Below are 25,825 nucleotides of genomic sequence, written 5' to 3' on the forward strand. Positions count from 1 at the left end.
AAAAAACAACAAGAAAAAGTAGATTGTTGTTTGGTTTTTCTCAATTGAAATTAAGCTTTAATAACGAACCGTGATTTCTGGAAGGAGTGACTCACATCGGGAAGTTGTGGGAGAGGTGAGGCGTGGCACAAGGAAGGAGAGCTGAAGGGAGAGAGAGAGAGGAGACACCCGGGAAACGGTGACAAGGAAGAGAAGGTAGAGAACAGGTTTGTGTGTGTTTGTGTTGGGAAGTCCGGTCTACTTTAGATGCAGATGAGTTTCTTTTTCTTGAACTAGTTATCAAAACCGAAATACCCAACCAAATAACAATGGATTCCACTGTTTGTATGTGTGGTATTAAACATTTTAGCCTTTTTGTTAGCAGTGAGATAGATTTTTATGGTTTCATGTATTGACCTGCCTGGTCGCTAAATGCCAAGCGGCATGGGAACGGTTGCATGTTAAAAATGTTTAAGCTGGAAAGGCTTTATTTACTCTTGTGTTGGCTACCAGTGTAGGAGCAAATGTTGTAACTGAATATTGATGGGAACAGAGCAAATACCGAAACCCTTACATAATGAGCATACACACCTCCAACACTAAAATGTCCGAATCTAGTGAGTGAAAAGAATGTTCTGAGTGCTCCAGCAGTGACTCGGTTCAGGAGACCTTCTTGGTGTTCTCTGTGATTCTGTCCATCAGGGGCTGCACATGGCAAAATATCTGAGGGGCATTTTCACCAAGGCCATGATAAAAAAAGAGAGCCCCCCCCTCAGGGGTACACATCTGACTTCCATTCCACTCTTGTCAGGTGCTGAGGGGCACATACAGAAAAAAGGGAAAAAAGAAACAAACAAGACAAACACAAAAAGAAAGATTTGCCCTCAGTCCATTTTAGGTGCCAAAACAAGCAGGAATATTAACCTTGATAGTTGTGTCCGTAACCTTTGCTCTCTCCCTTTTTGCCCACACGGTTGTTCAACGGGGCAAATCAAAAATCAGCTTTCACCCTTTGTGCGTTGTGCTGCGTGCGGCTTTGATTATTTGTGTGACGTTTTTGTGTCTACGCTTGTGCGGGCAAGTCAGAATTTTTCCTTATTTATCATGCATCTGGGGAATAAAAAAACCCAAAACGTAATTACATGCACATTGCCGAGGTTGCGGAGTGATTCTTCGCTGGCACATTTGAGAGTAATGATGTGGCCTGCTGAGAGCAGGGCTCTGATCCATAACCTATTGTGAGTGTAAAATCAGAAGTGCGGGGCATTTTCCTGCGATAAAGTCGCGGTAAACAAATTCCACATCTCCGTTGCTTATCATATAGCATGTAGCGCGGATCTAAAGGTGCTGACTAAGACCTGGAGAGAAGGTGATTCTGAATGGCTCTAGGTAAAGATCTTTCACAGTGGATTATTGCAATATACTGCGATCCCGATTCTGTTGGCTTTTAGCCTATACTTTATTTATAGATGATAATACACTGCCTCAAAGTCATTGCCTTCTTATCCCCCCACCCCCCAGTGGTCTGTTATGGCTCCTGACAGGCTGCTGGTATTATTTGGGGCGATAAGTCGAAGTAAAACGAGCCCGAGTGCATCTGCATTCAGTGTTTTTACCTCACATTATCCATGGGACTAAGCCGAGGTGCGCTGGGAGTATTTAGTGCTCTGCTGTGCCGTGCGCGTAGGAAATATTACCGAGACTCCGCGTTCTGTATTTCCCTTGTCAGACAGCGCGCGAGACAGGGAAGAAAAAGGGCGAGAGGTAGAGGGAGTCCTGTGTTGTTGGCAACCACGGGGCCCCTATATCTGGCCAGTCTACAGAGACGGGCGCGCTTTGTCTCCGGCGTCATTTGCGGCTTAAACAAACAGGTGTGATGCAAGACAAACAACAACGCCGCTGCTCTTCAAAGTGGCGACAGGAAGGGATGCTGAGCGGGGGAGAGTGAGGCAATAGCGGCGGAGGCAGGGGCAGCCAAGGGGACAAAAGTGAACACGTGGACGGGGGGTTGATTGAAAAAAATGAAAAATGTTGCTCTCGTGCGTTAATTCGGTGGAGTTTTTCTCAAACTTTGCAGGTGTCAGCCCTTTTATTTTGTTCATTTTAGCTTTCACAGTTAGGAAAAATAGATTCTCACCTCCACTAAAAATTTCATTTTTTTCTCTCTCATTCACTCTTGTGCTGACAGCCTCTTACCTTCTTCTCTACTGCTTCATCTCTCTCCCTCTCTGTGGCATTGTCACTTGAATCAGAAGTTGAGTGCTGGCTAAGTGAAGGGGTACACAGTGTGTCTGCAGGCCTGAGTGCTGCTGCACTGCCCCGCTGCCTTTCTCCACAGAGCCTTGATTCAGCCCCTGCTGATAGGGGGCCCGGGCCTCGCTTCAGACCCCTTTGCCTGCCTGATGAGCAGCGTCTCTAATCCCTGCAGATGTTCGCCCTTGAGGCTTCTGTTCTGTACCATCATCTCCATTGAGCAGATCAGGCGTTCACTCTCTTATTTTTTTGTGTGTCAATTTTAACGACGTCTTGTTGTCCTTTTGCGTTTCCAGTTTCATCTGCCAGAAAACATCCAAACTCAACTTCTCCTTTTACGCGTCTAGCGGGAATTGTCGCTCTCCCTCTCCTGCCTTTCATGTCTGACACATTACGAGAAGGCACAGCAAATAAAATTTGTCACAAATCAAGAGTATACGACAAACACCATATGTTTTATAATTTCAATGTACAGTTTTACTTTGCGAGGGCAAAAATAGTGTTAATTGAATGACAGGCTGCACACACGAGCTGACTAAAGTGACCCTAAATAGTTGATTTCATTTTAGTGATGCTCCTTTGATGCTCGTATACTTACACTGCCCACCCCCCCCCCCCCCCAAAATAAATATCATTCATGCTAAATTGTGCTAAGGCACCGGCCACTCGTTGTGTGTATATGCACGAAGTGGGGACATAAGCGGGTTGTGGGAGCGTGTAATTCAAATTCAGGGATGAGTGCCACATAAGGTAAGCAGCTAAGACAATGTGGAGCGTGATGCAGGACCCGGTGTCAGCTCAGCCCTTCAATTATCCTCATTATTACAGCATGTCCTCATTTCGCAGCCACCCTCACCTGCAGTGATGTATCAGACCCAAGATTAGACTTGCTATGAAGAGATGGTGCGTTATACAACCCCCGAGCGTTACTCATCCCAACCATAACGTAGACAAAATAGCAGGCAGTGAAACAACAAGCATAGATCACAGGCCTAATTGAGGCTCTAATGCGAAGCATCATCCGAGCAGACAGATGGGGGAGAAGGTAAGATTTTCCTTTTCACACATCCTCGGCTCTCAGTCTGAGTAGATGTTATTTTAGTGGATGTATATGAGATATAATGATACGTCAGTGAGATCTGCTGGGACAAGAGGAGCAGGTAGTGCAGTAGAGCAGAGGGCTGATTTATGGGCAGGATAAATGATGCGGTGGGTGTCTGCCTGTGTAATAGCACTGAGCTCTGCACGCCGCACTTTCACTCAGCTGTAGTTTATAGTGTGATGTGTGATGGGGATAAATGTCAGCTCGGCTTATCTAAGACGATCCGATATGACTTTTAACTGGCTCCTCTCAAACACTTTTGACGCGCGTTCAAGGCATCACCGTTAATGACGGGCCGACACAACGGAAACCGAGATTGCGGGAAAATTCGTTCATATTGTACACAACAAGTGTACGACGGCACAATAATGGTTTCATCATCTGCTACTTTCAACTCGCCATTGTGGGTCCTCTCATCTCTCAGCAGGCTTAGCTATTTCGTTACACCGAGCAAATTCACTGAATCAAGATTCATCCCTTTGATATTCGTAAGATTAAACATACGGAGTTGGGTTGAAAAAAAATAAAATAAACCAAGCCGACTACCAGAGGCGGCTGCTGTGTTTTGTTCAATAGTTAAAGCAATTATTGTTTGAAAGTTGCTGTTCTACCTTTTCAATTAGTTTGGCTCCCCCACCACGGAGGGAGCTCAGCCAAAGAGGCTTATTTGCTTTTGTATCTATAGGGCAATATTGAAACAGTGAGGGGTGAAATGTAAGAGTCCTGTTGCTTTGCTCCGAGTATGATCTTACAAGAATGCATATTATCCCTGCTCTCATTGTGCAGCGCTTCGCAGTTATCCTCGGGCAGGTATTGTCTTACTGTATATACAGCGCTGAATCCTGGGATGCTTGGCAGGATGTAAGCCCCAGTTTTGAGTGGAAACAGACTTTGCCACTCGTGCAACTGTAGATGAAGTTCCCAAAGACTGCTTCATCAGAGGGCTGACACGAGACCTACATCTGTAATATGCAGCAGAAGTTTGAGACATTACGGAAACCCGACAACTGTGGATTGGTGTCGAGTTGAGTGTTTTCAACTGTTTAGCTCGTAGGCTCGAGGAGGTTATTGCGACAATGCACCTGGGGGAACGAAGCTGTGGGGAGTGCACATCCACACAGAAACAGCAGATATTGAAACTGTGGTTTTGAATTGTGTATCGACAATATGTAGGGGGAAGGTTTGTGGGTTTCCCTGGGGGGATTTGAGGATAAGCAGGTGCGACTACGGGGATTGCCATTCTTCTTTCCCCAGGCCTTAGCCCTAAGACTGTATAGTCCTCAAACGATCGGCCGCAGACTTATTTTTCCGATAGTAATAATGCCCATCCTAGAATAGAATAAGGAAATATTTTCAAAGACATACACCTCCCAAAGGACATTGTTGCATGATGCCATTATCATAACTTGGCCGTCTCTAATCCTACAATCCAACAGATACAGTATCTTCCTTCTCTCCTAACCACAAGTGTCTTTTCATAACTGTTGTTTTAAGGTTAACAAGGAGGGGATATATTTTTGCCCAATTTTCCCCAAGAGGGATGGCAACACCCCCCCCCCCCAAATCGCCCACTGCATTCACCACTATCTGTGACTAGTGGGGAGGATAAAGAGCGTGTTTATCGTATAATCCACTCCTCTGTAATATTGAAATTAAAATCAGTGGGTGCCAAACACAGCGGATGACCCGGTTGGTTTGCTTTCCTTGCAGTTTTGCTCGCTAATTTCTATGCCTTGGCCTCCCTCACGCATCCTGGTAATGAGAAAATGTGCTGTTGTCTTTGTTTACTGAGCCAGTCTGTCTGGCAGCGGCTCTTCACATTGTTTGAATATAAACAGGAGCAAAATTATTAGCTCACTTGGAGTGGCTCTGCTAAGTTACATGAGCATACAGCGTGTAGGGTGACCCAGAGCACTGTGTATAATATTCTACTCATATTGTTAATAATAATAATAATACATTTCATTTATGGAGCACTTTTCATTGCTAAAAGCAATCTCAAAGTGCTAGAGCACCGTACAGTATTTGAATTGCTGGTAAATATACACAAGTGTTCATTGCTGTGATCACAGATGTGTGAAATGCAAAAAACCTAGAGGAGCCCCGCTGTGCAAACGCCTGGCGTCGGAAGTAATGGAGCTAATGTTTGCTTCTTTTTATTGTGTTGATAGTCAGTACTGTTAAAGCCCGCTTAAAGTAATGTACATCAAACTTTCTCGTTGCCCGTGGTTAGGAGTGAGGAATGTATTTGAGGTTTAGACCAATTGCGTCTGATGACAGTTCCAAGACAAACTTGCATGATTGGTTTTCTCCTCCTTATTGATCTCCATGCACACATAAACCACAAATTGAGAGTCGACTCACACCAGATAGACGACGCTGTCAAAATGAAGTGTTGAAGTCTGCCATTTCAAGGAAACCGGTGACTTCGGATTTTAAAATCTTTAATAAATTTGCAACTTGTTTTTTGCATGGAGACGCCTCACTTTGAATGCGGGGGACTTATTGGAGAGGAAATTTGCCTGTCAAGATTGTATCAGTATTCTTTTAATATACTGTATATCCACAGTTGTTTCTCCAGGAAATTGCTATTTTATTTATTTATTATTTATTTATTGGTTTATTAGATTTAATGGAGTTTGAAAATGAAAAGCCTTTCATGCCGTATGAGAGACAACAACAGATTTCCCTTTTTGCTATTGTGCACACACTAGAGATGAGCGCTAGATAATTGTCAAAAATTAGATTTCCAGACGTGGAGGCTTGACTGGTCTGCAACTTAATTCTGAGGCAAAAAGACCACATGATAATAAATGCCAACTTCTGGCACTGACCCTCACATCTGCTGAGCCAACGAATCCTAAGTCTGATCTTGAAATTTAATCAGTATGGCACAACAGGGCCTAAAATCCTGGTCTGTGAAGCAACATCCAATTTTGTTCAGTACTGAGACTAGAGGAATATTTGGAAATAAAATGTTTGGGTTATAATGTTCTGTCCGTTTCTTTTTGTCCAACCGTTTGTCTTGTCCAGTTTTCATTCCTCGCTGGAAGCTTCATCTCACCCTTTTTACTGTCAGTCTGATAAGCACCACACGGAGGAATCATGAGGTGATGAAGCTGTGAGCCAAAATAGGAGCAAGCTCAATGTGAGAAAACCCATTTACATCACTCTTAGTTTGATAAGAACTATTGATAGTCAGTGCAAGTGCATCAAGAACATTAGGCGAGAGGAAAAATTGTAATCTTGTAATACAACACCATGTTGATTTTTTTTTTTTGTCTTAATCCTGTCTAAAGGTAACAAATACAATATTTCACACACTAATATTGCAGCCAACAACTATTTTCAAGCTTTTCTGTTCTCTGTTCTGATAATCAGTCTGGGTACCCATTCATGTTAGTGCATGTGAGTCCCTCCCTGTAAAACACTGGCCCTCCCTATGTTTATAAATCAAGATGGCTCCAGCTCCCATCAGATATGATGTTAATGTGGCACCCCGATGGACACGCATGTGACCTACAAATACTGTAAAATCACCTGTCACCTCCCCAGCATGTTGCCGTTAAACCGGAAACATCACAACCACACTGTATTTTTATACAGTCTGTGGTAAGGGGTCTCTGGGACTGTGAGACAATTCATACATACAAAAAAAAGCAACTCAGCAATACAAAAAAAATTATCATGAATGGTGTGATAAAAGATGATAACAGACAATAGTAGGCTAACATGTCCTTCTGAATATGTGCCTATCATGTCATGGTCAGTGTGAATGAAACACGAACTTACCTTCAAGTATCGTTGCTGACAAGCGACAAGGTGACTGAAACAAAGTGAATCCAGAATGTCCGGAATGATATGGACAAAGTATTATTTTTCAAGACATGCCTACCACATGTGCTTGCACTGAAATAACTAATAATATCTATAACTAATAACTAAATAAGTAATTTGAGATGGCAAATCTTGTTTATTACAGCTGGAAACATGTTAGACTGGATGAGTTACGTGGACAAATGCGCTTTAATGAAGTTACTCTCTTCATTGTCATTAAGATGCCAAACAAGCAGCTTTTCACTAGACAGAGGACAGAGACTATGTTATTCGGACAAGCCGGTGGGGAGTGAGCTAATAGCGAAGGAGCTGGAACCTCATTCAGGAGGAGAATTTGTGAAGGAGCCTTGTTGCCGCTGCAGAGCTGCTTGAACCGGACAAAGTACAATTTAGCAGTGTGTGCAAACACTGTATTTTCCTACCCTGGAACCAAAGTCTGCCATGACATTTGAATATGCGGATGAGTGTTCAAAATTTCTTCAGGCATTTCTCAAGAGGTTTTCAGGACATGAAAAGTATACACAAGAAACTGAACATGCTGTATTTGCATGCTGTGTGGAACCAGTGTGGAACCAGTCGAGGTGCCTGACAACATACAACACAAAGTTAAAGAGCCACAAAGCAGCGACGAGCTTAAAGCCACAGTAGGTACAACATCCTCCCGCTGCTTGAGGTCTATATACTGTACAGTATTGGATGTCCAAATAAACACTTTGGCAAAGATTTGGTTCTGCTCAAGGCTTACTGAAACTAGGAAAACCAGCTGCGAGTAGCATCATCATCACTACCATGTGACATCACACACCAGGCCAAAGAGAAGCAGTTCCAGCCCGACCCCCTTTCAAGAGGTCAGTGTGACGTACAGTGTGTGTACAGTCAGTTAGTACGGCCTTTGAAGGATGTCGGGACCCCTTGTCTGCGGCTTTGCTAATGATGCTAGCCATGCTAACTGGGTGCTAGCTGCCATGCAGGCCCGCTGAGAGTGGGCTGAGATGACAATGGGAGGGGGATGTGTGGTTGATGAAGCGATTGTTTCGGTCCACGACACACGTGCTAGTGCGACATCTACTGTCAATTAATATCACATATATAGTGTGACATTCAACACCATGATTTTGCAAGTAGAATAGGGCAGTAAATGAATGAATGACCTTTTATGATGTGAATTCTATCGTTTAGATCTGACAAAAAAATGGCCACTGTTGTATCTCCAGAGCCTGACACCATAACCTCTGGCTTGACTTCGCTCATTGTATTTTTTTTTTCATAGGTTGTGTTTTGTGAACAATACGAGTCATGTGCCTACAAGTTGTGTAGTTACTGCAAGCACAGATAATCCCCTGGTCTTTCCTGTGCTTGGTTTTAGTTTATGGTGTAACCCAACTGTTTCATATTCCTTCCAGTCCACACAGTGTGTGTTGACATTCAATCTGATCAAGACGTCATACGTTTCAAATTGGAACGGATCAAACAAAAAGTGGGAAGTGCATTGTGCACATCTGTCTGCATGCATGTGTAAATATGTGCTCAGGACATGCAATGATGAGTGTTGGGGTGACATTTGAGTACGAGTGAGGGTGAATGTAAACTGCTTTTTTATTATATTATATGCGGTGTCCTGTTTATTTTATCACGTGGTTTGCACAATTTCCCCAAAGGGACAATTAAATTGCCTCGCACTTGCTTAGAAGTTGTAGTTCTATCTTATTAGCTGTGATAGATGTGAATAATTTGTCCAGATTTCTTAGTCCATATTTATATAGTCCTTTGTTTGGGAGTAATTCATTCTTTTAAAAATTCCAGTTTTAAAATAAGCACGTCATTTTAGTGCCATTAGTGGTGCGCTAATTACTCCGATACAGCCTCTCGCTCACTTGGAAGCCATCAGCAAAATTATCTGAGGACAATATGTTATTTTGATTCGTGAGTAGTCCCAAGATACTCCTGTTTTCCTGTTCACTGAAGTAAAATCTCAGCATCCAAGTGAGGTCAGATGTTGACATGATACCCGGTAATACCACAAAGAGAACAGACTTTATTGCTCAGTTTCTTGCTTCACTGCTCAGGGCTTTTTTTTTATTGACACAGACAACATCAGCTAAGCAATAATAATTTTGTGACCTAACCTGAAAAGTGTACGTCTTAATGGAGCCATGTTGTTTTGATATTCCCACCCACAATCCAATGTTTAAACTCTTTCACAGAGCAGGTCTCAACCTGCCCATCTCAATCCGGTCTCGTCTGACCTGGAGTCTCTTTTCCATTTCATTAGTTGATTCATTTACATGACAGATGCCTTCATGCGTGCTGGAGAGAGCCTCGGGGTGCACTGCAGCTGAACACCACCTGTGGTGTGAGTTTGTTATTTGAACCCTTGGTCTAGAGTTCCCTTCCTGCCCTTCTCATGGGCACTCATTGCTCACCCCGGCTGGTACAGTTCTCACTTTGGGTCTCATGGTTCTGTTCAGAAACCACTTGAGTTCTTACACGTGGCTCAATGTTTGCGATCAGGTGTGGTGGCATGGGCCTGTGTGTAATTGTGGCGGTGGGTGTCAGTTAGTTTTTAGTTGTTTTTTTTTTTGCCCATTGTGAAAGGAGGTCTTGATTGGGGCCTTTTGCGCTGAAGAGCATCGACTCCTCACTGACGGTCGCTTTCACCTGAACACTGCACTGGACTCTCGCCATCTCGCTTAATGAACATGGGGAGGGCCAGCGGTTTCACAGGGAGCAAAAATGACATGCACTAACATGCACAGTTTACGAACCAAGATGAATGTGTAGCTGGACCCGTTAGCAAAACAAAGAACAGAGAACTTTCACAACACGAGGGTGACTTGATCCTCTGCCTGGGACGCCATTACTCTGCTACATCTTTACATCTTTATAGGTGTTGGCTGCTAAATGAATGTCTAAAATCTTGTATGTCCATAAATATAACCCAGGAAAGGGGTTGAAATGCCACTCACTTCCAGCACACGAGCAGCGAAAAGATAACTAATTGAGGAGAAGTATAAAAGGCATCATAGGGGACAGGAGGACGAGTCATTATACAGCTAGTGCAGCAGGAGGGCTTCTCTTCGCCACGATGTGCAACCATACTCCTTTTCCAACGACAACGTATACTCTGACCTGTGCAAGCTGATAAAACCGAACTAAAACCACGGTAAATCCAGTGCACCGTTGCAAAACTGGTTTAACCATGGTGACCAGGGAAGGAAGGACCGACCTCGTGCAGCGTTTTCCAGACAGCCATCTTTGGCAAAGTTCTGTTACTGTTGCTAAGAAAAACCCAGCTGAGTGGATGCACCGCTCCCCCTTCAAAGGGGAAAGCACTAAAGAGATGAATGGACTGATTGATTAAGCACACACGTGCAATTTTACGGTGCACAGCAGCGATCATAAGGTGAGTGCCCAAGCTAATAGATAGTTCCATATGGATACCTCTGTGTGTACGTGGGTATACTTAAATGTGCTGGTACGTTTTCCGAATGATCTGATGAGGCAGGGCATGAGCTTTATTAGTTTTATCATATTGTCTTGGGCTATTGTTTTGTTTTGTGCATGCAGGCCCACCAGAAGGTTTCTCATTTAAAAAACAAACTTAATCATATGAGCCACAAGGCGGCTTTAAGCGGTTGTGCAGCTATTAGCATTCTCCCAGGTTCTCCGAGAATCTCTTATTCACGGTGGTCTGTAAACTGGCGCGAAGTGAGAATCAGGCATTCTCCTCCCGAGGATAAGGAGCTCGATGTGCTGACCACGCGTCTATTACGAACCCTTAACTGACGATCGCATCAGTGCAGCGATGTCAGTAGTTCTCTTGAGCACGCGCATCAGTAAATGAGCAGTTTGAGATTCATGTCTTTTTAAGTACGCTTAATTATATCCCACGCTCTCTCCAAAGTTCCAGCAGTTTGGGTTACTTCGTTTCATCCGACGATATGATTCCAGGGAGTGGACGCGACATTTCATGATGACAAATGACCAATGAACGGAGGGCATCGGCTTGGGACACGGGCGAACTTGCACTGCACACAGAAAGACACCAGTCTGTCCCTCTTCCCGCTAGGTGAGCTGTGTTAATGTAATGGCTGCATCCCTCCGGGGGCTTGATGAAGCCGTGCCCTACATGTATTTCCGGAAGAGTGAGTACCAGAGCTGGTGCACAGTGTATGCTACATTGCTGCCTTAACGGCCAGGAGAACCCCCCCCCCCCCTCCCGCCTAGTTTGCTTCATCAGCTACCTCTCTGCAATCTCAGAGCTTCAAAGCCCCTTATTGTCCTTCCCCACCTAAACTCAAAGTCACTTATTTTCATGAGTCATCCCGCCCTCCCTCTTGATAGAATTTTTTGCTGTATGTTATCTTTTCCCCTCTTCCGGCGCTTCTCCGCTGTTTATTTACACACAACTGGGGCTGCTGTTTTCTGAAGTGTTCCCAATGATAATGACAGCTGCAAGATAAGAGTTATTTTTAGGACGTGGTGTTTGCATATTGCAGAGCACTGGCGGGGGGGAGGGGGGAGGGGAGGGCAGCAGTCTCTGATGTGGACTCACTGTACACTCGATTCTGACACAGTGTCTGACGATGTACAGCACGGCCGGCGTTTTCTGATTCAGCACAGGAATTTTTGATGATGATTTTTTTTTTTTTTGATGACCATAAATATTGACTCGAAGCTCTTCAGTCGCCAGGCGTCAAGGGCAACCACAGAACCAGCACGTTCTTTCTTTCCCCCTCTTGCAAATACATATTTGCATGACTGCTTCTCTCTCATGTCTAGCTTCATTTGCAAAACAGATGTATTTAGTCCGTCTTGTCCAGGAGAAAAAAAAAGGCAGACAGCAATTACATCTCCTTAAGGCCCCTAAAAAAACACACACACATTTGATTTGTGAGCCCCGAAGCTGTCAAATATTCTTTTAAAGCTACAGACAAACAAGAGTGGGAATAACACCAGTGGCCCACTGTGATGCAGTCATCACCAGCCCGGCTTAATCGTGCCGATTCAACCGGGCTATTCTAGGACACAATAGAGGGGAAAGTGCAAAAGTGGGTTGTGTTAATTGAGTGTGTGGGCTGCATGAATTTTCTTTTTTTTTTAAATTGCCATGTTAATTGTTCTTTAAGGATTGGGTCCCCAGCCGGTGCACTCAGCTGCGGCTTGTTGTGCTACCCAGGGCACCGCTGGCAGCGGTTATTCGGAGGGGCCGAAAGAGCGGCTCTCACTCAAGTGTCATTACGAAGGTTCTGTACTCACTGATGCTTTCCAAGGAAATCGGCCACCGCTACCACCGGCGATGCACCCTGGTGAATGTGTTCATTTATTTTATGCAAAGATGATCACAGCTTCGTCCCCATCCACACGCACGTGCAGAGTGGCTCAGTCACTCGCTAAGCAACCATTTGTTCATTATTTTTTGCAAACTTTTGACCTCCAGGGCACGACACTGCGGGCCAGCCGGTAGTGTCAGCACGATTATCAGCAATTGCTCTCCGGCTTGTCCAGCAGAGTATTATGGGAAACCCATCCCTTCATCTAAGGGACATGCACGCACAGAGAATACTGTCTTTAGTCTCCACCAAGTAATGGTTTCATTTAGTTTCAAAAAGATTGAACTGTCCTCCTACTGGGGAAGGGGATTTCAGTGATTCCTTTGCCTCCTGGTGGTCAAGCATCACTTAATTTGCCTTGAACCGAGTGAGAAGATTATTCATTTGCATGGAAGATTTTCTTTCCCCTCAGACTTTTGTTGATAATCCACAACACGATGCTTTAGATTAGCAGGCAGCTGTCGGCAAGCTTACTATTTGCTCCTGTAACAAATTCCCCTTGCCTCGGCTCACGTGGCCACTAAAGTGTATAAAGTGTTGGTGAAAAAAACAAAAAATCATTTTGTCACGAAAGAGGTTGTCGACTGTAATGTTTCCTCGGGTCTAGTGAACGACATTAGAATAGAAAATGTCCCGAGGGAAGCGCCCTTGTGAACTCTGCTCCACAGATGGCCTAGCCATGGAAAAAGAGTTATATATAGAAAGTGTGGGTGATGCTGGTAGCTCTGGTGCCAGCAAGAGCGGCATTTGTGTCTTAAAGCCACCCTGCCACCTATGAATGATTAACTCCCACAGACCCAGTGCGGCACCTAAGGAAAAAAAAACTCAGACACATGCTTGTAAACAAAGATATCGCAGCTTCATTGCTCTATTTGTTTGGAAGCGAGCCGCCGCTCGCACATCGGGGAAGATGCTCTTTTTTTCTTTATTTTTTGGGCCATAAAGGGCTTAATCACAACTCTAGTGAGGCTCTCTGTGTCAGGAGGCCTAATTATACCTACCAAGACTCATCATCTTAGATTAATGAATCTTCCTGGCCACTGCAGCCAGCCCGTGCTCTGTATGTAGCCGGGGAGTTCAGCGCTTTCCTTGACCCTTTCCCGGTAGTTACGGGCTAATGGAGCTATAAGTTATCATTGCTAAAGTACGCCGGGCACCACATCATTCATCACAGACCAATGGACAGAATCCTTAACAGCCTTTAACTCCGCCGGAGCCGTCGGGACACATCACACTTCGGAGACCCCGTTGTTGAGCACTTAATACAGTCTCATTGTCTACTTTTTGCAACATTAAGGGGGTCGTGTGGACACGGGAGGCGCAGGCACAGAGTCGGCCTGTTTTGTTCTGGCCTAAGTTGCACGGCCATTTTGGGTGTAAATGGCCAGTTATCATCCCTCTTCTTCCTACTTTGGACAACAGTTATCTGTTATGGAAGCTCTCTGTCTATAAATAACTTGGGTAGAGCCGAGAGGGCTTAACCAGTGTCTTTCACAGTGAAAGAAATAGCTCTATATAAGGGTAGAAGAAGAAGAAGTAAGCACGGAGGGAGGCGTGGGTGCGGGGTGGTGTTGGGGGGGGGAGGTCTGCTGAGTGCTTGTGCAGGTGAAACCGAGGTTGTCTCCACCTTTTTAGCTCCCCGGCGGTATTTAAACTCTTTGTATAAGCCTTTCTGATGTCATTCGATCTCATCTACCCTAAGTGCTGATTGATTTACTTGGGGTTTTCTTTTTTCGTCAAAGGCTGTTGCCATGACATCTCAAGGCAACCTTTTCGTTGAAGGGCACCTTAACCTTTGACTCTCTGACATGTTTCTTTTTTTTTTTTGCGAAAACACCACCCACACCACCCTGACAGGTTTGTGAATGTGTGTTTGATTGCAGAGAAAAAGAGAAGTAGATAGAGGTGGTCAGATAAGAGATAGGCTCTCTAGGCTCTGTGAGAGATGGTCAGATAAAACATGTCACTGCTCTTTGAGGTGGAGTGTGGGGGGCGGGGGACAAAAATAAAAGCAGCGGACATGAATGCCAGGCCAGAGCTTTTGTTGAAAACAATGATAACACCTGAAATGTGTTGGTGTCCTGGTGAGTGTGTCATCATCAAAAAAACAACAAGCCCAAAGACAAAATATGTGATATTCAGCGAGGTCAGCCCTTGATTCAAATACGTGCAATTGTTAGTAATTGTATCCAAATTCTATTCTATTAATTACTGCATTGATTGGCTTCGTGTTAGGCTTCCTGTTTGTTCGCAATGCTGCACTCAAAAGGGCCACAGCGAGCTGCCGCGCCCCGGGGGCCTTTTGGTGCATTAACACTTGGAAACTCACTCCCGATTTCCACATCTGCCGAAGCAGACGAGCGACTTCAGACAGAAATGAAGAGACGGCACACGTGTCAAGGTCGCGGTAGTTAATTAACGGGTCGCCGCTGTGATTCCAACTGATGACTCAACTCTCCGTCCCCTCGCCATATCACTTATTTGATATTTGAACAGAGGCAAATTGCATGTGAACTGTCCCGCTCAGACCACTTCACATCTTCACATGTGCCGTTACTTCTTGAGAGAACTGCTGTACGTACAAACAAAAACGTGCATTTATGCGCACTGAAATAAAAAAAGAAGATCAAATTGAAAATGAAGCACATAATCAATATATAGGCTATATTTATGCGCGCAATAATTCATCAGTACAGAGACACGTTGAATGAGGCTTGTCACTGAAGGGGTTTTACATTGTTTTCATGCTCTTCCGACCGTCCAGTAACCGTGCCTTGTAGATGAGGGTGTTGCCGTCCCAAAATAGACCACTCTAATCAGGTCCGTAATGCCTCACTACAGGGCGAAGATGGTCCGTCAGGTTTTTAAATGCCCTGCAGAGTGCACCTCAACCATCCCAGGAAATTGCCTCTTGCATCTGCAAAGAGGCAAACCAGGACCATGGTTCTGTATCCCACAATGCTAAGCGAGGCAAAAAATAAACAACAGCAAATGGCAAAAGTGCAGAGTGATAAAAAAAAGAAAGTGGTTGGAATTGTGTGGGGGTGTGTTGGGGGGGGGGGGGGTAATGATGATTATTTATGCAAGACTGAAGAGGTGATGGATAACAAGAGTATTGCCAAGGCTCTCCTTTGTTTTCAGGGTTAGTAAGTAAGTGTGCCATCGAGGCTGAAGTGAAAATGAAAATGAAAGTACGCATGTAAATGCACACGCGCACACACACACACACACACACAAACCTGCTCACGCAAACGGTGGCCGTGCCTGTGTGTAATGGCCTGGATGTGCACGTATTCCTGTCTTCCCCTTCAAGTCCACGGCATATTCGCTGGGCAGCGTGTGGCCTTTTGTGCAAGTTTGTTTGCATGTTTGCACTAAGGAAGACTGACGACCGACGGGGTCTCGGGGGAAGGCCTGAAATCGTTTGAACTGAATACATATTTTCACATATTAGTGATGAGTGAGGGAGCCCCAGTGAAACGTGACAAGGCCTGTTTTGCTGCTTGTTTACAGGTAATAAATACTCTCCACCGCCAACGATGGAAACCAGGCCAGGAGATAGTAGAATACGGTCCGGGCTGCAACGGAGAAACACTCACTGACATTCAGCAGCATACATTTTCTGGCTAGTGTTGTGTATGCATGCTGCCATAGTGTCTATTTTTTCTCTCTTAATCATTCCATGTGATATTTCATGTCACATACAAAGTTATGTATGCCACTGTAGATATTTTACGGACAGCAAAAAAAAAAAGAAATTTACATTCTAGTAAACAAGAGATAGTACAAAAGCTGCCGTGCGGTCAATGTGCAAACATTTCGAGCGCAGTTATGAACATTATCGTCGTATTCATGACGTTATCGCGTCGTATTTGCGTTCAGCCGCGTGTCAGCAGGTTTAAGCCCATTGTCTGTTTGCTCCTCTCCCACTCTCTCTGCTCGCACACACACAGTATTTTAGTTCAGGTAAATCCCCACAAAGCTGCTCTCATTTGCACGTTTGTCTATTTCTGTTGTCAGAAATCTGAAAAGTATGGGGAGAATTGTGAAACGCGGCGCAGTCAAACTACGCGTTTACCAGCAGTCACTTCCAATCCCTCTTACGAGCTGCTGCCCTGCAAGTGGCAGGTAAGATCCTGACTTTCAGATCTGCCGTCGCCGTCCGGCAAAATCCCCACGCGCATAACTCAAAGACGACGGTTGCGCCGTGTTTACTTGTGGCGAGATGGCTCGGAGAACGTGTGCCGGTGACAGAATATCTTTTACTATTTTGTAACTCGGAGTAGATGAGGTGCCTCCTGCCGCTTGTGGACCACGTTGAGAAGGGAACTTGTACTTTACAACGTTTTGCCTTCACTGCTGGAGTTTTCAAACTAAAACGGGGCGGGCAGCGTTTCCAATCTTCTCCGTTTTGGGCGTTGGACAACTCTGGAGTGGTGTGGACGGCAGGTGTGGACGTAGCAGCAGTGATGCCTTGTAAAACAAGAACAAAGACATGTGGATGTAGCCTCCACCCACTCCCTCACGCACTGCATTCACGGATGTAGCACTGGACCCTAAGTCAAGCCGGAGAAAAAATTACCAGCAGGATATTACATTACCACAAGAGAGATCACTGCTCCAGGCCGCCCAATTACCTGGCCTGCACCTTCAACACCTCTGAGCGTTACAGAAGCAGAGTATGAAAGCGAAGGCGGGAAAAGAAAAGAAGGGATTCGGAGGACCTGCGTTTACGATTTCCAATTATGAGGTGAAAAGCATGTTTATAGCCGTCTCAGGAGGAGCGGCCAACAATTAAAGAAAACCATTTGTCCTTTCAGAGGTTTCATTTAAATAGAAATATAAATGGCGACTCAAGTTCGGCCCCGCATACATTTTGCTCCATGACGCCACAGTGGAGATAATGTGCCTCGTTCAGTCTTATCTGAGGTTCAAAAAAAAAAAGAAGAAGAATACTGTCTGAGCGTGTGTCGCCCTTACATCTATCTTTCTCTTTGTCTGGCGAGGGAGGTATTGTCTTCTTGTTTTCTCCCCTTGCTGTTGGAGCTGCAGGTGTGTTCAGTTGTGGTTGTCAGGAATTGGATATGAAGGGGACTGCCAGCTCCAAGTATGACCTCATTAATTACATCTGTCAGTGATTCCCCTGCAGATCTGTCTCCTGCTCTTCACATGCTGCCACTCAGCCAGCCGACCAGTCAACCAGTCAGTCAGGAAATTTTTCTGCCGTGGGTGAGACAAGCTGCCGGGCCTCTGCTCATAACAGTAGCAGGTGGGACCGTGGGGGGAGGGAGGAGCGGGGAGAGAAAGAAGAGGAAACACTGAGGACGGGAGAAAGACAGAGAGGGGAACAGATGAACACATTCATGCCAACTCACTCCCATTTGATTGCCTAAAAATGCACACACACACACACACACACACACACACACACACACACACACACACACACACACACACGGACCCCCACACACAGAGGCAGACACCTCTTTCGCAGTGCAGCCGGAAGAATTTGATCTTTATTTAAATCCTTAAATTATAGCTGATTAAAAATTCATGCAGAGCCGTTTATGTGAAAGCTGGGCGCTGTGCAGGCTGCCCTGTGATGTCTAATTGGTCTGAAGGTTGCCAACCCTTTGAACAAGTCAGGACGGAGAGCTGCGGCTGCCCGTGTGCTTAGAATGAGGATGTGAGTGTTTACCACCCAACTACCCTTCATCTCGCGCGTCCTTTCTCCGCCGCGGACCGCACGACGACTGGTGGACCTCAAAAAGTGAGCAGCGCGATGAGACGAGCCTCGCCATGAACCGGACAACCACGGCGTCTGTAAAATGTCTTAGGAAAATGAGACCAATTTTATCTTTTGGTTTCACGAGTGCTCTTTGCGTGTGGTCCCTGGTGGCAGCAGTGACACTGGATTTTCATCCGGAGCGGCTCTCACCCTCGAATCTGTTTTTTTTCCTTCTTTTTCTTGGACGTAGAAAATGATGTGTCTGTCCTATGGCGGCGTCTCACTGGAGTTCTGAGGAAGGGGTTTCCGGGAGTGGGGGGGGCCTTCCCTGCTGGAGGTGCACTACAGCACAGCTCATACTGAGTATGTGAGAACACCCCATCTTCATCCCCTCCTCTGTCTCTGAGCGCTCCCGTAGCACATGCGTACGCAGAAACACGCGCCCCCCCGCACACACATACACCGACGTGCGCAGACAAAGCGCCCAACGGCAGCGCCCTCCCGCTGCCCCAAAGCATGGAATACCACATTTGTTTGTTTACGCCTCGTTTTCTTTCCCTGAACTCTATTAACATTTATATTGCAGCTGAAGGTGTTGGAAGTCCCTCCTGCAGTGGGTGGGGGGCAACTTGGCTTAGATGAGAATGAGTTTCAGTCGAGCCTTCCCAGGCATAGACTTGTGTGTTTATACCGACATTATCCAGCTATTCCCGAACTGCCTCCTTTCCGTCTTGGTGGGGTTTTTTTTTTTTCCCTCCTTCTTCTTTCTTTTTTTTTCTTCCCTGTGCATATCACCATTTGCTCCAGCTCGCCTCTTATGTGACTCTTTAAGCTTTTATCTCTCTCCAAGGTAAATTGATTGCTTGAAGAAGAAGAAGAAAAGTGTGGTTGGAACTGCTTGTGGATTGGGCAGCCTGATTGAGCATTAGCATATGAATGGAAGAGAGACAGCTCAACTATGTCAGAGGAGGAGGAAGTGTTATGGGAAACATCCGCTAGACATCTGTGTTTCAGATGTTCCTCGCCGGTTTTAACACGTTTCATCGCCGATCTGCGGGGGTATTCCGAGCAGACAGTTCCAATTCGCACTGCCGGAGCTTCGCCATTCAAGCAGGATTTTGGTGCCACAATCTGTACTGTCGCTTTGACAAGCCTCGCCTTCCTCCGGCTCCATAAACCCCCCAACCAAACATCGACAGAAAAGGCAACAACTCCGCAACAATTTCATACACTGTTAAACAAAGAAATGACAAAAACAGTATAAATGAGCTGCATGTCGACGCGACTTTTTCCGTCTTGAACTCCTCCCAGCCAGAGGACCCGGACAAAACGACAAAGCTCGTCACATGTGGCTGACGTCTGTCATGTCCATCGCCCCCGCATGCTGGACCTGCATCAATTAGGCCCTGATACTGCAGGTTATAGATCGGTATCTTGCCATATCTGTCCCCTGGACCCGGCGGCCAGGCCCGCAGCAGAAACACATTGCTCTGTTTGATAGCTCAGCACGGGGGGGGGGGGCAGACGCATCAAACCCATTATTGTGTTGTTGTTGTTGTTGTTGTTGTTGTTTTTTTATGTCCACTGGCTACTGCGTAAAAGATGTTTGCCCCGCGTGCACGCCCCTAGATGTGCTCACAACTGGCTGTGTTCCCCTGGATCTACAAGGTAATGACACGAGAGACGAAATGTAATCTTTGTTAGCAAGTGGTCGACAGATTCAGTCGTCCATTCATTACTTGTTGTCCGTCTCCTGTGGAGAAAAGCAGTTTCCTCTGAGGCTTCATGGAAGGGCAATTTAAACACTCACAAAAAAATACGGCAACGTTTTCCAGGGCCAATGTAGACGGGGGGGGGGGGGGGGGCAACCTTAGGATGGTCCGTCTGCAAAAACATATTGTCTAAAGCCAATGATTTTTCTATACAAGCGGTACGTAGTAGTTTAAATAGAGAAAGGGAATGACATAGATTATGATGGATTACGAAATTAAGAAAGCAATTTCTCTCTCTGCGTCTACAGCGGGGAGCCACTGACAGTCATTTCTCTCCACTATATATTTTTAGCAGTGCTATGTGCTAAGACGGAAGCTGAATATCAAGTAAATGTCAGCGCTCTTGTGCGCTTCATAATATCATTAACAAAAGGGAGCCCGGAGGAACGCGGGACCCGGGATCGCATCTATTAATGCAAAATGTAACGTACATTCTGCGTATCGCCGCCTGGCCTGTGCACTTGGAGCATGTGTGTACGGCAGGAGCGTCGGAGTCACTGAAATGTGCCTGCAGCCCTGTAATATGTATTATATTTAAAAATGCATCAACATATTATATTTCCAGCCGAGAGTAAGATTCACTCCGATGCCAAACTCCAAACTCCTGATGGACAGCCTGTAGCGGCACATTATTTCATGTCGCTGCTTGTCGCTCGTCAGTGGTTCGTTGAAAAGCATTCAAATAGGCCGGGGTAATGTGCAGACGGATTCTGAAACCGCTAGAGCTGATCACTACGGACGGAAATGTGGTCGGTCTTAAACGATTGAGAAAGTCGTATGCGTGGTCAGTGTCATTGCTCCTCAAACATCGCCGAAGTCGTATTAGAAAATGGGTGCGTCATTAATGGATCTTTGTCCTTGACCTAGTTTTGCAAATGAACTGGATTGTGTTCCCTCAATAATAGTGTGCCACACTCTGTGTGTGTTGTTCATGTGTTTATGGCGCCCCCTTGGCCAGGTCACTCTTGAACAATATTACATAATAAAAATGCAATCTAATTAATACATAAAAAAACTGAAATATTTGCCTCTGTCACACATCTGTGGTGAATAGTTACCCTCCCCACCTCTCGCTTATTTAATCTCCACTCGGTGTGACGCATTGTAAAGTTCATACATAAACGACTAAATAGAGTCGCAGAGAAGGGATTTCTGACAAGCGCTCTTCCCAAATCATGAGCAGTCAGTTACAGTCACAGCATTGTTTTGTTTTTTTGTACTTTCCACCCCCCCCCCCCCCCCCCCCCCCCCCCCTCCACCAGCTGTCCCCGTGTCCTCAACGCTCACATTGGTCTTACGCTGTCAGGCAACTTCTGGTTTGTTCTGCTCTTTAGTTCCCTGTGGCTGAAGCAGACGCAGACACACACACGCATGCACAGACACGCGCGGGGACGTACACACGCGCGCCCTTGCACGCAGAAAGCCATGGTTTGAGCCCTTTTGTACTTTCCTTGACTGCACTTTGCACCGCCGCGGCATTTTTTTGCTGATGATTTCCTACAGCTAAACAGCAAAGAGTCGCTCTCCTTCGATTTGCTCATTTGCATTGGTTCCCTTTCCCCAGCAGGATTCTGGGTATTCGTGCCCACAAGCTGAATGTCAGTGTCTCTTCTTAGCATACAAATATCCCCCTGATATTGCGTGTCATGTGTACTCCTGGACATCTTTAACATTTGATAATACCCTTGATATTTCACCATCAAAGTTTCAAGTTGCATCGCCTTTAATCAAATACCACAATGTGTGTGCCAAACATGCCCTTGTGCATACAGTTTTTTTTCTGATATATTCACATGCATATGTAGTTATATGTATATGAATATATCGGAATAAATAGGGGAAATGCATAGATACAAGGTCTCCCAAAAAAATGTCTTGCTCTCGTGGACTTGGAGGCGGCACTAGACTGAGCGGTATAGGTGATCTGCCATGGCCTTATCTAATCTGATTTGCATGCCAGAGAGAATTATGTAATTGGCATTTATGCAGAACAAAGAAGGATCAGCTGATGGAAAAGAAGGGTTTTCATGTAGCACTGTGTGTCTAAGCCTGTTTTCTGCCGCTCTGTGCTGCCTATGGTTGGCTACTGTGCACACAGACAAGAAAATGAGTGGCACCGTTCGTATACATGTGTGGGTTTTGTACCATACACGTGTCGTGTTAGTGCACGATCAGCTGACACATGCCCTGCAACAAGGGTTGGGGGGGTTATGTATTGCCAATTTTACCAGATCTTTCACATATGCTGCTTCAGATTTGTAAAGCTTCTGACTCTCCTGTAATCACTGTATAATGTACTGATCTCATGACTCAGCGCTGCGAGAGGTTCAAGTTCAGCCCCACCAAGTTAGATAGATGACTCTCAGATGTGCTTTTTATGAGACTTTTTGCAATTTTCATGTGCACATATTAAACGCCTGGGGCAAAAATGACTGTATCTCGGCGAGGCCTAAGGCTAACCTTAGCTCAGGGCAAAGTGATCGACGATTACTGTTAGCTCCAGGTCTGCTTTCCCGGTCGAACAAATGGCGCGTACTAAATAATTCCTCGGAAGAACTTAATTTGGACCCATGTTTAGATTAGCATGGTGTCCCCCCGTGTGTTTCTTGAGAATAGAAAAAAGCCGGCTCACCCTACAAGTCACATGCTTTAAGGATTTCTGCCTTAAAAGAAAGAAAAGAGAGAATTTATTTTTATTTTTGAGACAATTTTGTTATTCGTTTTTTTTGATTAACTTGACCTACATGTTGGTAATCAGTCAGACATTGCAATAAAAAATGGATTCTCCTCAACCTTTTTGTTCGAGAAATAGGCCTGGCAACGATGCAGCAGGTGGAGTTGCTCCGGACACTGGAGGATAGTCGCGCCCCGAAGGTGACGAAAACGTATATTTCATTGTTACAACGCAATTTTTTTTGCGATGTAAAAGTCCATTTCTAAATGAACGCATTAACAATAGCACACATCTCCCGCCGCCGTTACCTGACAGTAATGTAATAATCTGTAATGAATTATCACATTTCTTATGCACAAGGAAATTAAATTCATTAAATATACCCCCTTTGGAAATGAAGTGCTGTAAATGAGCCAGCTTGAAGTTGTGAAAGAGACAGGAGCTCATTTTAAAAGACGATAACCAATATTTCCCGGGCAGAACCGCCGACGTTCCCTCTGAACCCCGCAGCGTGTGAACAGTCCTGTCCACTCTCACTACCTGCTGCGTCGCGAACGTTATACAGTTTTACTTGCCAGTTTCCATTTTTAGCTTTGTGTGCGGTGCCGAGTTTGAATTTGTTGTTCTCGCTGCGAGGGAAGCACAAAGTAAAAAGTGGAGTCCTGAGTCAAGAAGCAGGATTTGATAAGCCGGATGACTGTGCTGAGTAACACCTGGAACTTCCCCAAATCTGGAACATGGCCCCGGGCCAAATCTCCCGCGGTGAGCGTGAGACTCATGCAATGGACTCTTAATCTGACACACTCTCCTCGCACCTCCTATTTCTCACACTCTGAATTGTTGGCGCCGGCGTTTACAGCTTCGCAGGCACAGACACCCGACTGCAGGCCGCGTTTCACCTGAGTGAGAGTGAGCTGTCAGACGCAGACGGGTTGGTTGTGGAGTCTGCCGGGGTCCTGCAGTCGCTGCGCTTTGTCCAGCCGCGCGCGTTTTTTGTATGCAAATGACGCCGCGCTGCACAGCGACCCGACAGGCAGAGAGAAGGAAGTGACGAAGAATCTGAGCTTTGCAGAAATAAGAATAGTCGAGTATTATTTTTTAAATGAAGGTCAAAACATTTACCGGACAGAAAGGCTTATTTTTCCTCACTGAATTGCTGAAGCAAATGGAGGAAGAACTAGAGATCAGAGAATGCTGTGCGAAAAGCTTTAATAACATTTTAATGACCCCGTCAAATCGGGGCTTCATTCGCATATTTATATCTTACCTCATAATACTTCTGGATCTCAGCTTTGTCCGGGGACAAAAAGCTCTCTAGCTGCTAGTGTTTTAATGACTCAAAGCCCCAAAAGGGAGAATCTGTCTTGTTCTTGCAAGAACTAAAATGTGTGTGATCTTAAAAAGAAAAATTCTTTCATCCTGCTTGTGTTTTAAAAGTATATTCAATTTTCTGCTCAACAAGTATGTTTTTTCCCCCTTTGAAATATGTTGATGTTTCAATAATCATTCCTTATTTGTTTTTTCTTGCAAATGTCAAATTTACACAGAACAGGCAATGCATGATGAAAATGAATAAAACAACCTTTTTGTTTTCTCAACATGTCTTATACCCATGACAGACATTTACAGTTCTGTTTTTACATTATTTAAAAAATGATATTCACAGTGATGTGAACGAGCTGGTAATAATGATGATCCCATCTACACGTCCTGTACAACCGTGTGCAGCTTTCACCTGTTTGACTTGGTTTTCCAGACTGACACCTGTCCTGTAAAAACCCCCAACAGCCGCTCCCAGTTTTTGGTATGTGCCTGGTGTGAAAAGTGCTTACAATTAAAAAAGAAAAAGAAAAAGTTAAGTGGCTAGTAAGAAAAACCAAAACCAGTCGCAATCCAGACCAGTGTTGGACTTGAATTCAACAGATGCGCAGCGAACGGAGGCCAAAGGGGACGGTCGGTGTCGCTCCGTGTTTGCCAGATGTGTCAGGAGACGGTCAGCTAATGTTCTAGCTTGTACAAATAGACGGGATCACTGGACTGGCGAGAGTTTGCTTTTTGCCCAGGACAAGATAAGATTATGCATAATTTGCAGCTACAAGTCGAGTGCGCACAATCCACCCGAGAGTTCCTGTTTAATTATTTCTGACAGAGGTAGTTTTGCAAAAATAGAACGAGGTCTTCGTCGCGTCCGAATGTTGCCGGTTAATCGGTCATTTGGACTGGCTCAACGTCTCCCTTGTGAGAATGAACTTGGCCTCGTCCCCCTCGGCAACCTCGCTGTTGGCCTGGCGCTCCCGGGCTGCAGACTCTCCTGAAGAGCCGAGATGTGAGCAGGAGCAGGGCGGAGCAGTTTGCTCTGCACACCACTCAGTGGACCCGTTTCATTGGCACCTCGCTGGAGGTCAGCGGTAACTGAGGGCCAGGGCCGTGTTGGGGCCAGGCCCACTCCTCAGCTTTAGCTGGAGAGTGAATTACGCTGCAGGCGGTGCAGGTGGGCTGAGCCAGGGCTAGGGCCCGAGATTGAGGCCCAGCATTGTGTTAAGGGTGTGCGCGGGGATTGCGTGCAGAAATCCATTTGACCGCAGTGTCACACAGCTCCAATTATACGCCTGATGTGTAAGAGCCACTTGAAAACCCAGCAATGCTTCTTCTTTTCTTTTGTTTAATTGTTTTTTGTTTTTAGGTTTTTTTTGCACAGATTCTTCAACCAATAACCATTCTGTAGGGTTGCTCACTTGAGTGAGGGAGTTAGGAGAAGATGTCGAAGGATTGGGACTAGAGCTCATCAAAGAGAAAGGCCTGGTCAGTGTGACACGCCGCCTTAAAGTGGCTGAATATTTTAAGAGAGCCCTCTTCCGCCGAGGAAATGAAACGGAGACAAAGAGTGGAGAGCAGGACATTTTTGTTTGTTTCCGCCACTGCTCGGGGGCAGAGATGGACGATTTGGAGATGTGGAGTAGATTGTGAGGGAGGGAGGGAGGCGGTCGGGGTCTATTTTCACCGCAGCTGAGGCCTCCACTAGCCACAAGCAGTTTCTATAATTCCAGAGATGAGAGAACAAAATATCTTCCACCGCACAAAGTAGGGCTTTTTACTCCCTTCTTCTCCTCCTCCTCCCGGCTTTTCTGTATTTCTCCCTCCCCCTGC

General features: G+C 45.5%; 1 protein-coding gene across 15 annotated transcripts in view; it reads left to right on the top strand.

Annotated features, from left to right (window-relative positions):
• The window catches only part of msi2b (musashi RNA-binding protein 2b), a 250,506-nt gene that overhangs the window by 32,770 nt on the left and 191,911 nt on the right, over positions 1 to 25,825 (top strand). The window lies entirely within an intron of this gene.

The sequence above is a fragment of the Scophthalmus maximus genome, chromosome 2 (genome assembly GCF_022379125.1).
Source record: "Scophthalmus maximus strain ysfricsl-2021 chromosome 2, ASM2237912v1, whole genome shotgun sequence".
Lineage (NCBI taxonomy): Eukaryota > Metazoa > Chordata > Actinopteri > Pleuronectiformes > Scophthalmidae > Scophthalmus > Scophthalmus maximus.